Source organism: Opisthorchis viverrini, assembly GCF_000715545.1.
Source record: "Opisthorchis viverrini unplaced genomic scaffold opera_v5_93, whole genome shotgun sequence".
Classification (NCBI taxonomy): Eukaryota; Metazoa; Platyhelminthes; class Trematoda; order Opisthorchiida; family Opisthorchiidae; genus Opisthorchis; species Opisthorchis viverrini.
Window position 1 is genome coordinate 66,446 of NW_008751750.1, and position 16,089 is coordinate 82,534.

A 16,089-nucleotide genomic window follows, 5' to 3' on the forward strand; every position below is an offset into this window, starting at 1 on the left:
GTCTCCCAGGCTGCTTGTCTACGTTTAACAGTCCGCTAAGAAGGAAATTCTGAAGGTTTCAGTATGATCCTAATGTTCTGAATATTTTTGCCGTGGAAACCATGATCAGCTCAAGAATTTAGTGTATACGATTCAATACGGTTGAATATCAGGACCCAAACGAACGCTTTCAGTGTCTTCGTCGTATTCAGTCGAAAGTTCCGGGTACTGAGTAATGGCCGATGACAGATGGGCTGAAGTAAGCTAGATCAAAACATCAGGACTCTCTCACGCGCGTGACTTTCTGCAAACATCGGGTGGGTAAATTCAAGGCATTTTGAGATTCGTTTCTGAGGTTATAAAGGAAAGTTCAGAATATCGGCACAACAAAATTTGATTTTAAGCTCGATCGGGTGAACACACCGTGAGTGCTCAGAATTTGTGTACACTGGCATATTTAGATGCTAGTTGTCTGTGTAGACCCAACGGATTGTTATCAATCAAGTGATAAATCGGCTGCTGGCTATTCACTTAATAGCAGTACGTCTTACCAGGCTGAAACTGTCCACTGGCATAGAACATTATGGTCCAAATGATGCAGTTTAGCAGTTTGTTCACAAATTCCAATTTTTCAGTTTCATCTATTTATCGCAACTGAGAACGCACTTTGTATCCGGTATAGATTTGCAGTTTCAGTGTTACAAACTAAGCACGAATAACAGCTTATTATGACTAGCAATATACTTGTGGAATACTTTACGTCCCTTCGACGAAAATTTAACCTACGGCTTCTGTTGACCTGCAATTATCATACAGCATAGTATGGGAATGAGGCATTGACAGCTGTTCCATTTGACAATGGTTATACATCTTTATGTTAAACAGGAATTTTCATATCCAACCTAAAGTCTGCCAGAAGCATGGTTCTTTTGGTAATTGATCAGGTGGCTGTTGCTCTTGTTCACCAAGCTTGGCAATTGATTTGCAAACGTTTCGTTACCATTCGAGGAGACATTTTCAGTGCGCTGTTGGTTGGTTTAGCGCACTGAAGATGTCTCCTCGAATGGTGACGAAACGTTTGCAAATCAATTGCCAAGCTCAGTGAACAGATCAGCAACCATCTGATCAGTTACCAACTAATGCAACACATTACCAACATGGCTCTTTGAAAGATTAGATTCTTTTGTAATATTTAGGATTAATTGCACCCATCCTACTGTGAGGACTTTCAGTTTGGAAATTTGCGTGTTTCAATATGAAAACTTGTTATGCTAGGTGTGGTGGATTTCCTTCTCGGAAGTGAGTTTCACCCAGGTATCTCAAATAATGGTGGTGGAGTGTTTGGAAGGCGTTCAGGTAAGGCAGCGTCTGTAACTAGAATACCTTATCTTACCATGAAGAAGACCGATTTGGTACATTTTAAGACCTGCAAGCAAACCCGCAATGTTCCAACCAAGTTGTTTCACATCTAGAAAGCAGTAGTCGCAGATAAGAGAATGGGGTCGAAGTTATTATGGTTGAAGTCTTGAACCCAAAATCCGAGTAGGCTTTAGCCCACTGAGAACCTTCTATAAGTTTTTTCTCTTGGTTATCTTCGTTCGCACACAAATTTCAGCGAAGTTCTGCGTGGTAAATGATCTACATGCTACACACGGTATTTTGTTTGTCTCGCTGGTTTCCAACACCGGGCATTCAAAATCTGTCAGAGCAAAATAGAATTCTCTGCTTAAGTGTAGGTTTCATCCTCAATCTTCTTAATCTAAGTACTTAGCGCCTAAATGTCTGTACCTTCTACTTACTTCCAGATGTCGGCTTGTTACAAGGAAGCACTGTGGACAACTCTCAATAGGTTGCCACAAATTCTGGACATTTATTTAAAAACAGAAGTCAGTGTTTTGTTTAGGTTCGAGATATATTTTCAAAAAAGGGTTTATTAATTTTGAACGACTGAAAATAGTTTCAAAAACATCAAATTAACGGAAGTCTCAAAATAGCAACTCATGGGAAAATGATCAAACTAATAACGAAACCCCGAATTTAGACACAAATACCATACAACTCCTTTCAAAAAAACGTCAACCGTCGAAAGACCTCGGTATTTGTTTCATAAGAAACTCTCCGCTCAGTTTGCAGGATCAAAAAAGCCATAAAAGGTATCCGCATCTGAGCCTTGGAAAAGATTTTCAATAAAATGGTAATTCCTAGCACAAGCGTTTTTTCAGGGTGCGTGTTTGGAAAAGGTGTATTTTCAACCAGAATTTCAGGATAATATGGCAATTGAGAACTCCTCATCACATCCCACTTTGTTCATTATTGTTCAAACTCACAATCCTAATTGGCAGAAACATTTCTCATTGTCTTTGACGCTCCTAGAACATTACGTCTTCTCCCAGCCTGCTAATGACAAATTACTTTCTTCCATCAGGGTGATTTGCGCACAAATTTGTTCATATGGATTACTATTTCTGAGTGAACTGGTAGTTCCGGATGGGGCTATCGTGTGCCTGTTTATGAAAGTTTATGGCTTAAACCAACTAAGCATGATCTTACTACTTCACTACTTTCCTCTTCTTATAAAATCAGCAACAAATTTGTTATTTTATTCTACAAAAAGCTGGGGCTTAGACAAAAGTCCTGTTTACTTTGTCTGCGCTGTTTCGGCAGATCCATCCACAATCCTTCGAAACATTGCATTTGCGGTAAAAATGATATCATCCTAACCATAATCTACCCTTGCATGAATCTGTTCAAAAGGTAATATTAAACGTTTCAAAATTTTGCGTCCCAGATGCTCGGTTGTTCAGAGGAATGTTTGATTCACTCAACTTCACACTAAATTCATCATGTTTACAACACTTGGACCTAGTCTGGTTGGTGGCTATTGGGTTCCATGTTAACAAGTTTTAAGCTTAGAAGAGCTGTTGACATGTTTTTGGTGAAGTTTGGGGCAAGTCCAGTACATCTGATAAGCTTGTGTTCTGGAGTTTTCCGTACGCAAGACCGCTGCATTATCGAGTCAGATGAGGCAGGTGACCAGGAGAAATTTGTTTTGCGTAACATGGATGTTCTACCATCTTCGAGCTAAGAATATGAGCTACACGCATATCCTCCAACAGAGATGGTAGCAAACGCAGATAAACTCACCAGCGCGCCAGAAGTCGTATTCTGGAATCGGATTTAAATGAAGTATTCGTCGGTAATGATCATTCAGTACCGGTTTTGATGCACACTTTCGGCTGACTGCTTAACCAAGGGCGAGGAGCATACATTTGATAGTTTTTCTTTCCATGCTAATATTCGGAAAATTAAATGACCCTATCAACAGGCAAAATGCACAGTATGACCTACAAACGGACCTACAAGTCATTCTGTTTTCTGTCTCCTGACATCTCGTTACCGTCCCAATCACTTTGGAACTCAAACTTTTCCGCAGAGAACCGGTAGAACAGTGCCTTCATTATCATTGACGGTGTTTAAATTAATGTTTATGGTGGTGAAATATCTTGTAATGTTGTAGTCTCACCATCTTTGTTGATATAGTGGCTCTTCCTAGACGAAATAAACTTGCTTAGTTTCAAATTCATTCCCGAACTTTCCAGGTAAAACGTTTCGGACGCATCAGACTGCGTTGTCAGCTAGAGTGCTGATATATAACGAGTTATCATAAACTTTCTCAACAAGAATAAAATCCTAGCGTTGTCCAGTTATTCAAAAGTGATGTAGTTTGCAAATTCATAAAGCACTCAAATCAAGCGGGCGTTGACAACTCCGGGAGCATCCAAATCGGAGTTGGATGACTTCCGTTAGCATTTTCCTTGTCACGGTACGTCCTGCACGTCAACCCGCATGTTTCCACTATGGAGATGTGAAGGGTACACATAAATCCGTGAATTGAAGGACTCTTCTACAGCCTCTTTTTGTGAGCAAAGTCTTACTTGCGTTCTTTTCAAGAGATTACTAGTCTCGTGAGGAGACAATTACGGCGAGAGTATTGACTGGGGTTTTGCTTACAGTAAAACTCATGAGAGATATATACCTTCGACCTTGTGGGAATGTAAACGGGCGCATCTGATGCGGGAGTTAGGCTTGCTGCCATCATTCCACAGTGTTGCGCTGGACGCGCCTAATTTGCCATTTCTTAACAGAACAACATATTCGCGTTTGAATGATTTCGGATTCAAATGACATCTCGAAGGGTTTTGTCTAATTTTTCGCAGCTGACCCCACAAGGTCAACAGACAAAAATATTCTGATGAACAAAGATGTTTTGTTTCTTTCTCACCATCGATTTTACTCTTCGGTTCTCACTGCGTTGTATGTAATCCTTAAGGTGAACGACGATACACGGGAGAATTGCTGACCAAAATGCCAAAGTGCTATTGGAGTTGGCTTTATCCAAGTGGCTGTGTTACATTTCCAATCCCAAACCATGAAATTTTGTCGTATACATCTATCTGGTTTTTCACTAACGTATAATTACCGGGATAGGCACTCGGTCGTTGTCAGATACCACTAACAGAAACGGCGAATTGCGTACAACATTAGGAACTTAATCAAACGAAGATTTTCCCAGGTTGGACAAAGGTTGATAATGCAAGCCAAGATAGAAAAAAACCTGAAAAGGTGAACTGTCTGCTGCTTACTTGATTTCAGAATCGCTTGATCTAAAATGATGTCAGCGCAACGTAAAATTAACGGGTTTTACAGTTTTTCTCACAATAGGACACCTATTAAACACAGTGTGATGTCAACCAAGCACTCCCAATAACCAAAATGTTTTACTTGTGGCCATGGTGAAGCATCATTCACATGAGGGTTATGAATTTTACTAGCTCATGTTATCTCAAAAGCAATGATCTTTCTGTGAAAACTCATAGTAGTGGTGAAAGGAAGAAGGCCTTCACTGCGGAGCCGTTTATTAGAGAAACATCGACTGAACAGTTAAAGAGAGGGGTACAAAATTCTCATATGCATTTTTTTACAAAACCGAATATCCGTCTTCTCCTTGAACGCGCCCTCCTGGATAATAATTGTTACTCAAATGCAAGCAAACACTATAAAGCGACTCCACAAATTCCGTAATAGATCTCAGTTTTTGAGAGACACAAAGCGGATTCACGAGAAGAAATACTACTCGCATGCATCATTAGTAGTATTCAACTTTGCAATATTACTGATACTTCAGAGGTGTTACGGTATGTGACTTTGCGGGATGGTTGGCTGTTGAAGAGTCGCTTCTTTTTAAACTTACAGTCGGCATCTTAACGCATTCTTGTACACCCAACACACCAGTAATAGTTTTACTAAAACTTCCAACACTCCCGTAATGAAAAGACAGTGTTTGATAATAACGAAGGATTCTGTAGTCCTCCTTGGGATTTACGACTGCGGAATTCTGGCTAATCTTTTGGTTGCTTTTCTGTTTTTTGACAAAGCTTAAAGATAGCTACCTCGCTTTGGTCAGTGTATCAGCAATTAGGCGAACAAGTGGTTCGCTTTGATGAAAATCATTCGAATTTGACACAACTGTGAGTACGGGTCGACGAAATGAAAGCAGCGAGCATGTATTTCAATCAATTAAATATATTATTCTGCTTAGAGATGGAAAACGCTGGCCATGATGTAGGGCCAGTTCATGAAAAGAAGGAATGCTTTACGCTGATGCACTGAGTTGCACTTTTAGGCTTGCTAACAGTCCTCGCCGAATCTCTCACACGTTTCACGGGAACGACGGGTCATTAGTTATCGAAAGGAGTGCTATTTTCCCGCAATTTGGGGTAGCACAAGCAGAGTGATGGAGCTTTTAAATAAGTAAACTAATATTGTACACCCCTCTAAGTAACACCCGATAGTGTAATCAATCAGGTTATCTTATTTGAAACTCTCCAACTCTCCATCTGACACCTTCATTGTGTTTGTACGGAAGCGGAGAGACTTGTATGGGCGCCAGTATAGTTCCTAGGACATCCGCGTCCAGTACCACTGTGATATGTTTGGTCACCAATAAAAAAATCCCTTTAGTCTTTAGCTCCTGGGAGGCGCTCACTTTTATTTCGGACAGTTAATGTATTTGTTCATATGATTCTGTCTGGGAGCTTGTGCTTCTCTGAAAATAGCGTCAAGGTAACTCGTATAAATCAGACCGAGTTTTTTCTCGAAACTTCGCAGACATCAAACACTTTGGTTATAGCTGATACCGAGAAAGATGGAGCATCTCAATACGTGCACCGACAGTGTATGAATGCGATTCAGTAAAGAGACGTGTTGTGTACTGATAAAAACCGGTGAAACTAACGTGGAAACACAGCATTGATGTAACTTCTTAAAGTATTCTTGAAGGATAAGTGATGTGACTAACGGGCCAGAACAAAACCCTCTTTGGATAAATTGTTCAAATGCTGAATTCGGTGGACAGTGATCACAAAACATTTTGCAGTAATTATTCGTGTATTTAACCTTCCACTATTCCGACAGTTGGTTAACGTCACTAGTTTTTAAAGGGATTCTAACGCACAGAAATAGTTTATAAATTACCTCTAAAGTGCAATCACAGTGAGTATTTCCGCCACGTAGCATAGTATTCCATTATAAAATTCATACTTCACTGAAACAAATATGAAAAACACTTGCCTTTCTCAAGTTGAGTCAGTAGGGCTGAAAAGTTGGGGGGACAAAACGTTAAAGAATTCACAAGCAATGCTTTGAATACCATCGCTTGACTGGACTTAGTTATCAAACTGTGTCAAGCCAACACTAATTTTTCGATTGCTTCTCAGCTAGTACCTGCCCCCAAAAAAAATGCACTGCCATTTTTATTGCGTAGAATCTTTGCTGTCGACTAATTTCGAACAACAGATGGCCGCCAGACTTATAACACCCTTTAAAATTCAGCTTTTTAAAGAGTGTTGCTTGTACTCACAAGTTTAAGAGAAACTATCTGTAGTAGCGACGGTCTCTGGTAGCACTAAAGCACAGTAAGCCACACAGTGGTTTTGTCACGTGCTGATAGTTGTGGTCACACAATATCTGAAAATATTTCACCAGATATTGTTGCTCTGGCGATGATTCCTTCTATGTTTTAGTTGCGTACTATCTGAAGTTGCAAAAACGCTTGAGGTGGAAATATATGAGCGTAAACACGACCAGAAACTAAAGTAATTTCACTGAAAAATTCTGGATTCAAAAAAGAAACAGAACTAATAAAATTGAACAGGTAATTTTTCGCTGGTATTTAACAATGGTTGATTTACTTGCAATAGCCTAAGCCTTAGAATCAGTTATGTTTACTGGATACAGTAGGTTGTTTGTAGTGGGGAACCCCTGAGTTCATCTTGATTTCCACATAATTTTAGGCATTCCGCTTCTGCCGTACTCCATCGAGAGCCCCAAATTCAGTGGTGGTTTGTGGGATGCCGAAAGAGGGTTTTTAAGCATATCTTAAGGAAGAAGTCGTCAAATTTCATTGGTGCTAGTAGATCACAACGAAAAAGGAAGACGAGTATTGGTACAAACTTACAAATTCTGTAGGATTCTGTTCCTGCAATGCATCAAGTAAAAGTCATGTAAATGGAGATCATGGAATGAGCGTCATTGTGCAAATTATTGCTTCCAACGTGTATCACTTGCAACGAATGACCACGTGCTTAAGTCAAAAGCGGCGTTGCGACTTTGTTACATAAACGCTTTAGACTTCAGAACCAACAATGATGGGTGTCGTACGTTCAAAGGATGCGTTTTGCCGAACCTCATCAGCCAAGGGAAACACCAAATATCTGCGACTTAGAAATATTTAGACCGGAAAGCGGAATTTTTTTACCGGTGTTTTTCTCTTGCCCAAATTCTAGCGATAAACTCGGTCGTGATTTTTTGGAACGATTAATTCCCACCAAGGGGAATACGACTGGTGTTCTGGCATCTTTAGAAGCTCCTGTGTTGCTGTCCGTTGCTGGTTAGCAGGATCCGTGTGTTATCTTTCACCGAACTTGGACCGACTGCTCAAGTTATGGGTATAACTCATCATCTAGTGCCAGCCAAGATTTTGACTTAGAGGCCTCATTTATATGAGTTGTTCATTCCCAGACAAATCGAAAGAATCTCAAGATTATCTAAGTGCGCCCAACAATATTTCATGCTTTTTCAGCATTCAACATGATTTTTTAAGAATCCTATGTTCACAAATTCAAAATCGATTAGAATATCGGTGGAACGGAAACGTTTTTGCAAAGAAGCTCACCTTCATTCCAGTTCCCATCTAAAAGAGAATTAGCAGCATGAATTACGTCCATTTTAACGCATTTATATATGTCATATTTTTCAGTTCAAATTTGTTATTCATTCGGATGCTCTGAGTTTCACGTGCCGATCTCACATTTTCGCAGGCTCACTACGAATCATTTAAGTTTCTCCATCAATGTAAACTCGTCCAGAAGTATTTTTCACGTCTCGGCTGTCACGGTAATGCATTCTTATCATGTTAGCCTCAAAAAATGAAGGCTGCTGTGAAAAAACGTCTGTAGCGCACATGGTCGAGACTATGAATGCTCTCAGAAAAATTATATTAGGAAGGCTATTCTAAATGGAATCCTTTTTTCGTCATTGGTGTCTATGTCTGTTTATTTTCATTGTTTTGATCCGGTTCTCGTGTTGTTAACCACTACGTGAACGGAATGAATTTATTTCACCAAAGCTTCCGGAAAAGAGCCGGATGAAATGTACAAGCTTTGTTCACAACCGTGTCATGAAGACAGTACTTCTAGGAGTTGGATAGTTTGAAGTCCTGAATGATACCAGCGGTTTTTGTCCGTTTCGTTTATGAATACCGGAAATAGTCCATCCGGCAGAACATGACTGGTTTGGAGATCGATACGTTTCCTTTAGCATAGTCAGTATCCAGGCCCGCTGTGACGGCTTTTGGTTAAAGTTCTCACATTTAAGCTTTTTTTGCGCGGGGCAGATGGAAGACATCAAGTATTCTCAAAGTCTTAAATATGCTCCTCTACTCGTGAGTAAAGAGCCACTGCTACAAGCCTTCCGAGTTTCTTTGGTTGCGATGCAACACTGGAAGCAAATATGTGAGTTCTTTAGTGTTGTTGACATCCAAATCTAAGTGCTATGAGGTTTGTCAGATAAAGAAGGAGATCATAAAGCTTGTGAACATGTCGAAAGACCGAAAAGTTTCTCTTAAGTTATCAGCATATTTCATCTGTTTTTATGTACATGGACTTAGTTAATGATCTTAGGATCCAAACACATTTCCTAAGCTTTTTGCCTCACGCGGCCGAACCGGTAATACTGAGGTGTGTCCAAGTCCATATCACCTCCGCACTGCTTAGCCCCAAAGTCCCAAAACACAGTAATATCAAAGCTTTCACTGTAGTAGAATTAAGTGTTAGCAGCAGACATACACGTAGAAATATCACCCCAAGGCGCCCTCATTCTTTTTCTACACAAGGATGTTATTGCGCAACCCAAAGCCAAGTTTATGCCTGTAAGGAATCTGTGTAAACACTGGGTTTATTGTCAGCCGGAATTTTCAGCAAATTCCCAGGGCAATATTTTTTAGCACAATTTCCTTAGTAGGGTTGATTAACAGCAGCGTAATGAAAGTGGTATGGTGGTAGTTAACATTACCAAGGCCGGCTGGCAAAAATATGGGTCATGGAAAGGTTGACGAATATCCGGCAGTCTCGCCCACTGCAACATTCATACAAAATAAACTGAATCAGTGTGCCGATGGCCGGCGCACAACCGCGGAAATGCGTTCGCAGCCACATCTTGAATCTTACCACAACACTATTGCAGAATAACTCAGTGGCATTGATTTTTTCACACGACACTCCCAAATGAATCTGTCGTTCATGGTGTTCTTCTTCAACTTATTCGAGATTTCATGATTTGTTGTATAGACGTAGCACGCTACTCGTAAGTTTGAGGAAGAGTCCTCAAAAAGTACCCCATAAACGAAAGGTTCATCAACGAATTTGGTGGGCCTCCCTTTGAAACCAAATTGATTTGCAAACGGTTGTAGTTGTTGGATTTGGTACAATTTGCATTGAGGGAAATTCGGTGGCTGTGTTCATCTGACCGACCCCAGTAAGGGCGAAGCAGGTTGCGGGCTTTTGGAGAGTTTTTGGCATCCTCATGAGTAGTGTGTAACTTCTAAAGATTGTAAAATGTTTGCGGTAGCGTTGGATTTTCTAGTTCAAGCCAGTTCGTCTGTAAGTCCCACCAAATGGTGGCGTGCTTAAAGCGTGCTCAAACGGATAATGAGAACATGCGTTGCTTCTTTACCCTCATGGAAATATATCAAATTATCGGTGCATTTGTAGTTTAGATGACGTCAGCCACAGATGATCCTCAGCCTTTGAAGTAAATGAGACGATGGGATTTCTACGTTCAGTGCATAGATAAGTGCGAGTAATTAGATAAAGTTTACCGAATTTTTGGTGACCGGCATAAGTTGCATACTTTCGGAAAGTTAGCCAGTCTTCTGCGGCTAGCGCGGAAACGAGAGCGGGGTTGGCTCACGTGTGAATAGTGAGTGATATATTAGGTTTGCATGTCACACGTGGAATACCTGCTTGCTACACACCTCTCCTAAATAGAATAAAACTAAAAGGCATTCTAACAGTAAACTTGTCAGATTATTTAACTGCTAAGATAAAAAAAGGATCGCCAGCTCCAGGTGTCTTTTTTGTTGAATTACCACCCTTATGATGCAGAGTCCGGAAGCTTTTTCTTTGATGTAGTTGATCCAGATATGTGAATTTTTGTGAAATGTACACATTAAATTGACTAAAACGTCAGTACAACAGCGACATCAATTGTAGCACATAATGTACTGGAAGGCACATGATTGTCTATTAGGGAGAAAACACTCACACAGTTTAAAAAACAGGTGAGAATCCTTTATTTAGATTTAGGTTATTTTGTGGTTGGAATACTAAGTGTCCTTAGTTTTATAGAAATGGTGGGGTGATTGCTCAGGATCAATGCTTAATTCGCTAATACTCTAGTTTTGTTTCTTGCTCTCCAATTAAGCAAATCCTTCGAATTTTTGATAATCGATCCTAATCCTAGATAATTATATTAATAAATCCTAAGTGATTTTTGATTAATGAACAAATGACATGCATGCAAGTAAGTTTCACTTGCATTTTAAAATTCCTGCACCGGAATCTCAAGGCTGTGGTTTATTAACAGGAATCTGTATTTAAAATGTTTTGAAAATCATTATATTGGATCAGCACTTTGGACAATGACTAAAAGCCGAAAATGTCAAATAAGAGGCGGAAGAATTTAAGGATAAATCGTTTGTTCTCTCAGACCTAACACAGGCTACCGATTAAAGATTATAATAAAAAAAACCGGAGCTATAGTCGCAGAGTGTTTGGAGCGTCGGAATACATGCATGCATGAATAATGCATGTCATGCGTACAATGGCCTGCACAAATATCTTCTGGCCAAAGAGTTCGTTAGATAATAAGAAAAGTACTATCAGACAAACAACACGCAAGTATTTGTCAGTTTTGGGAGTGCAAGAATGTTGAAAACACGCAAAATAAATAAATAAATAAATAACCGTCACCTGTCATAGTCGTTTCAACCGCTGTGGGATTCAGAAAAATCGACAAAAAGAATTTCAGTTTGCGTTATAATATAATGTAAACCAAATACCGTCAGGAAGGGTGTAAGTAGATCCTACTTACCTTCAATCGTAATGCTTGAGACTATCAAGAGCAGAACATTGTGTGTTAGTGGACTTACTTTTGTCATCAGACACCACGGCTGATGGGTTCTACCTCACATTTAGTCCAACATTCACAACATTGAATACACAGAGGCCAGTTGTAGGGCAAAGCGTCGTTTTCAAAATACGCGAACAAAGCTGTCCTTATGCGACTTACCCTTCATAAATTGACCAACGGCTAAAATAAAATTTCATATTGTGATCAGTTTACCAATAATAAGATGGTTCGCTGAACAGATTAAGTAGTCTGTTTGCGACAGACTCCTTGCTTCGTCTATATGAGAATTTGTTACCCAAGAAGCCAGTTGACCACGGGCAAATTTTGTGTGTTAGGCAGTAAAACTAGTAAAAAGAAGCGCATTGACACGCAACGGACGGAAGCATCTGTATTAGCATTTATTTGGAAAGTGGTTGGATGCTCACGATACACGAATCCCCACTGAGGAGAAGCTGCACAGCCGCAGGGTTTTCACTGCTAGATTGATTACACTTGCAAAAATAAAACCAATTTAAAAAGAAACTATAGATTTAAAATAGGAAAACTGAAATCATTGTGGAGGAAATTAAAACCTCCTTGATTTGTTGACAGTATTTTTGCGCATATCCTTCTTGGTTTCATAATTGATTCTTACTCTTCTAGAAGAACACTACTTTACCAGTATGGTGGTTTTAATCTACTGTTAATAATTTATTTTTGGCTTAAGTTCTGCTCCATCTGAAGAAGCATTTTCACGGTAAAGGAACTGACTTGATGTTGAGCTCAGATTGACCATATTTAGCTTTGTAGAGAAATTAACAACTTTCGATGAACCTTTTGTTCTTTAAGTGAAGCCAGTCCATGCTGCGTACTTGTTGAAACCAATCGGCAGCGCGCATCATACGAAATCTCGGGAGCTTTGGAACCAGCGGCTTCCCCAGCATTATTTTGAACAATTCATTTCTCGACCAAGAGCGACTGATCAACAGTGTGATTAACCAGCGCTATGTCTTGTCAGATTACGAGTTACTTATACTGCGCATAAGACGTTTGTATCCAAACGATTTAGTGCTCCAGATACTAGTGAGTTCAAGGGATACCTACTGTTCATGATTCTCGTTCGAGTTGAAACAACTCTGTGATGCTTCTCTGCTGTTCAGCATAGACTGCCTAAGCTCGCGAGACAAGTTTTTTATTGAAGGCCAAATGGTTTTGATTATCATAAATCAGGTAACCAGTTTGTTCATTCTGTGCAAAAGTCGCTTTAACGGACAGAGTGTTCATCTTCGATCGGACGCCGCCGAAAACTCATCGGCAATGGCTTCTCGGAAATAACAAGGTCTTTATCTGTTAAAAGCCCCGATGCCCTTAATTTCTCGTATCTGTTAACTGATCTGCCTAGCCATCGTTTCAAAAAGCCTCAACTACACATGAATCTACCAATCTTAAATAGGTCCATCTGCAGAGTTTCTTCGTAGATCAGTGAACAAATGTTTTACTATAAACAGTACAAGCTCAGTAACCATATCATGGTCCAGATGTTCGAAACTGAAATTTTTCCTTCACCTACTGAACAGTATCCGTCATTCTATGGTACACACCACGATCAAGATTTTTCTACTACTGTGAAGCAGTATGAACCAAATAACTGAGAATCAGGAATTCTGGTGCAAATTCAAAAAGATCAACCGAAATCAATCCTTGAAGAATATACTCTCGACCAACGGTTTATGTTTTGCAGGATTATAACTGCCACATGTGTTTTTACAAGATGCTCGAATGTCTATTTTAGTTTCTCGAGTGTCACAATTAGGCTCAAACAACTTACTGTAGTAAATGTAATGATCATCTGAAAGTAGATGAAGTTCATCTGATCTACCAAGTTTTCTGTTTACTATTTCCATTCAGAAAAATCTAATTAAATCCTGCGTGATACGCTTCTTAAAAAATTTGGAATACTATATTTCCGTCAGAAAATTGAAGACAGCAAACAAAGATGAGAGAAATCTTATGGTCGATTGGATTTTCTCGATATTATGGATTTAACAGTATCAAAGCTATGCGACAATTTTGTGTTGCACTGGTTATTATATGCTAGCAACATGCAGAACAATTAGTTTTAATACAACGGGGTTCTTCTTTGCAGTCAGCTTTTGACAATCTGCAGCTCAGTTGACGCTTAGTCTTTTTAGCACCGGAAGCAGAAGTAACTAGTGCTGTGATAGCTCTAAAGCTCTGCAACAATAAATATCAGTTCAGTACATTATACAAATTTCCCTCCTATGGAAAATCAAAAGGTGTAACTTTGACTCGAATTGGTGATAAGCAGTATCACAAAAAGCAGCTACTGTTCAGACTGTGTCCAGTACGTTAGTTTTTATAGCCTAAGTACAACGTTTCACTTGATGAGGCTCAAGTTAGATGGTATTGTGTAGACGAAAGGTTTTTTCTATCACGCAAAATCACCATCAATAGAAAACATACCGCATCCCAATTTACTATAATCTGTATCAGCATACGTGGAAAATCGACAATGGCATGAAAATAAACGGTTGAGGAATAAATGATAAGGTAACAGCGTGGTACATATAAATACAGCCTCTCTGTGTAAAGAAACCACTTTTAAGGAGGCCGCCCAGTTGATGAGTCCACGTTCGACTATTCACCTGTAAAAAGACCGGTCCTTCCCAAAGTGTAATCATTTGCAGACAAATTTGGTTTTGCGGGAGACTCGTCTGGAACCCTTCTGAATCTCTTGTTTATGGTGTTCTAAAGCAACTAAATTAGCTGCATCAGGCCGTCTCATGTGTCATTCAATATGATATTTGAAATATCGTAGAATATTTTCAAAAAAAGGTGCTGAAAATTCTTTGTTAGACCACTACCTGTTTCGCCTTCTTTGGGGATCAAAAACATCATAAATCAAAGCTTCAACTGGGTTCCAGTTGGGTCTCTTGCAAAAACAAATTTGTTTGCAAACGAGTTCATTTCGATGATTTCGTGCAATTTTGATTCAAGTAGAACATAAGTTTGACGGAAACTCGCGTACTGCGCCCACCTAACGAGCCTCATAGAGTGCGAGGGTTGTCGAGGAGTTTTCAGCAATCTTATGAGTGGTGTATTAAGTTACTTCATATTTTCTTCCGAACAAGGACAGCTACAGTGTAATCTTTAAGTTTAGAAATGGTTCATTTCGCTTGTATCATAGAGTGCAGGGTTGTCGAGGAGTTTTCAGCAATCTTATGAGTGGTGTATTAAGTTACTTCATATTTTCTTCCGAACAAGGACAGCTACAGTGTAATCTTTAAGTTTAGAAATGGTTCATTTCGCTTGTATCATGTTGAATAGGATACTCACTGTTTTTATAATCCGGCTCAACTGGAGGTGACAAGTACGAATAGGACAGGTAAATTGTTTTAGTGTTTTACCAACACAAACAATCTTCCAATTTTTTCGACAACCGTACTTCATCTGATCACCAACTTTATGTTGCTTTGATGATCTCGGTCAGATAGGATTGCTAGCGCTGACCATATCATAACAGTTGACTGAATGAAACCTTGAAAACTAACAATCTCGAACGAATCTTAAACTGATGTGTTGAAGATCTTTGCTGTGGACTATCCAGATTCCCATGACAGCCGTCTGATGAAGTAATGAAGTCCGTCATCAAGAGGAACAAAACCTGGAAAAATGTGCCCTCATTTAATTGGTGAGTTAACTTGATAGCTAAGCATCGGAAGCTCAAATGTTGTGCAAATCTATTTTAGCGCACCAACCAGAAATTGCGGAAAGTGGTGCGACCCCAGTTGCATGTCAAACAAAGCGGCGGGGCAAGGTGCTCCGTCCTATTTCCTATTAGCACAGATGCATGAAAAGATGGATGAGACAGGAGGAACATATCACTTAACCAACATTGTGGACGCTATGACACAAATGGACAACCGTGAACAGGAGATGCAAATAACCTTCAGTTAGTCACATTCGACCGAGCCCGGGAATTTTAAAATCGTAACAACCTCCTCAATAACATAACATTTTTCCTGTTGCAACCACAAAAGGCTGCTTCCTAATGGACAAAACAATGGTTTATCATTTCAGCTATTTTTCTAAATGTACCACTATTTCGTCTCTGAATTCTACCAAAAATCTAAAACGAACCTTGCAGGAAGATTGCTAGTAATATCTGGCTTTTGAACCCTTTCATTTGCAAGGTGGATCTATGGTGTGAACGCTTCGAAGAAGGAAGCGAAATGGCGCACACCCGAATTTCAACATTATGTAAAAACACTTTACTTCCAATAAAAGGGCTAAGACAGCGGCCACACCACCATAACTAAATTGCTAACAACTATTGCGCAATTTTTATCTCATTTAGAACGG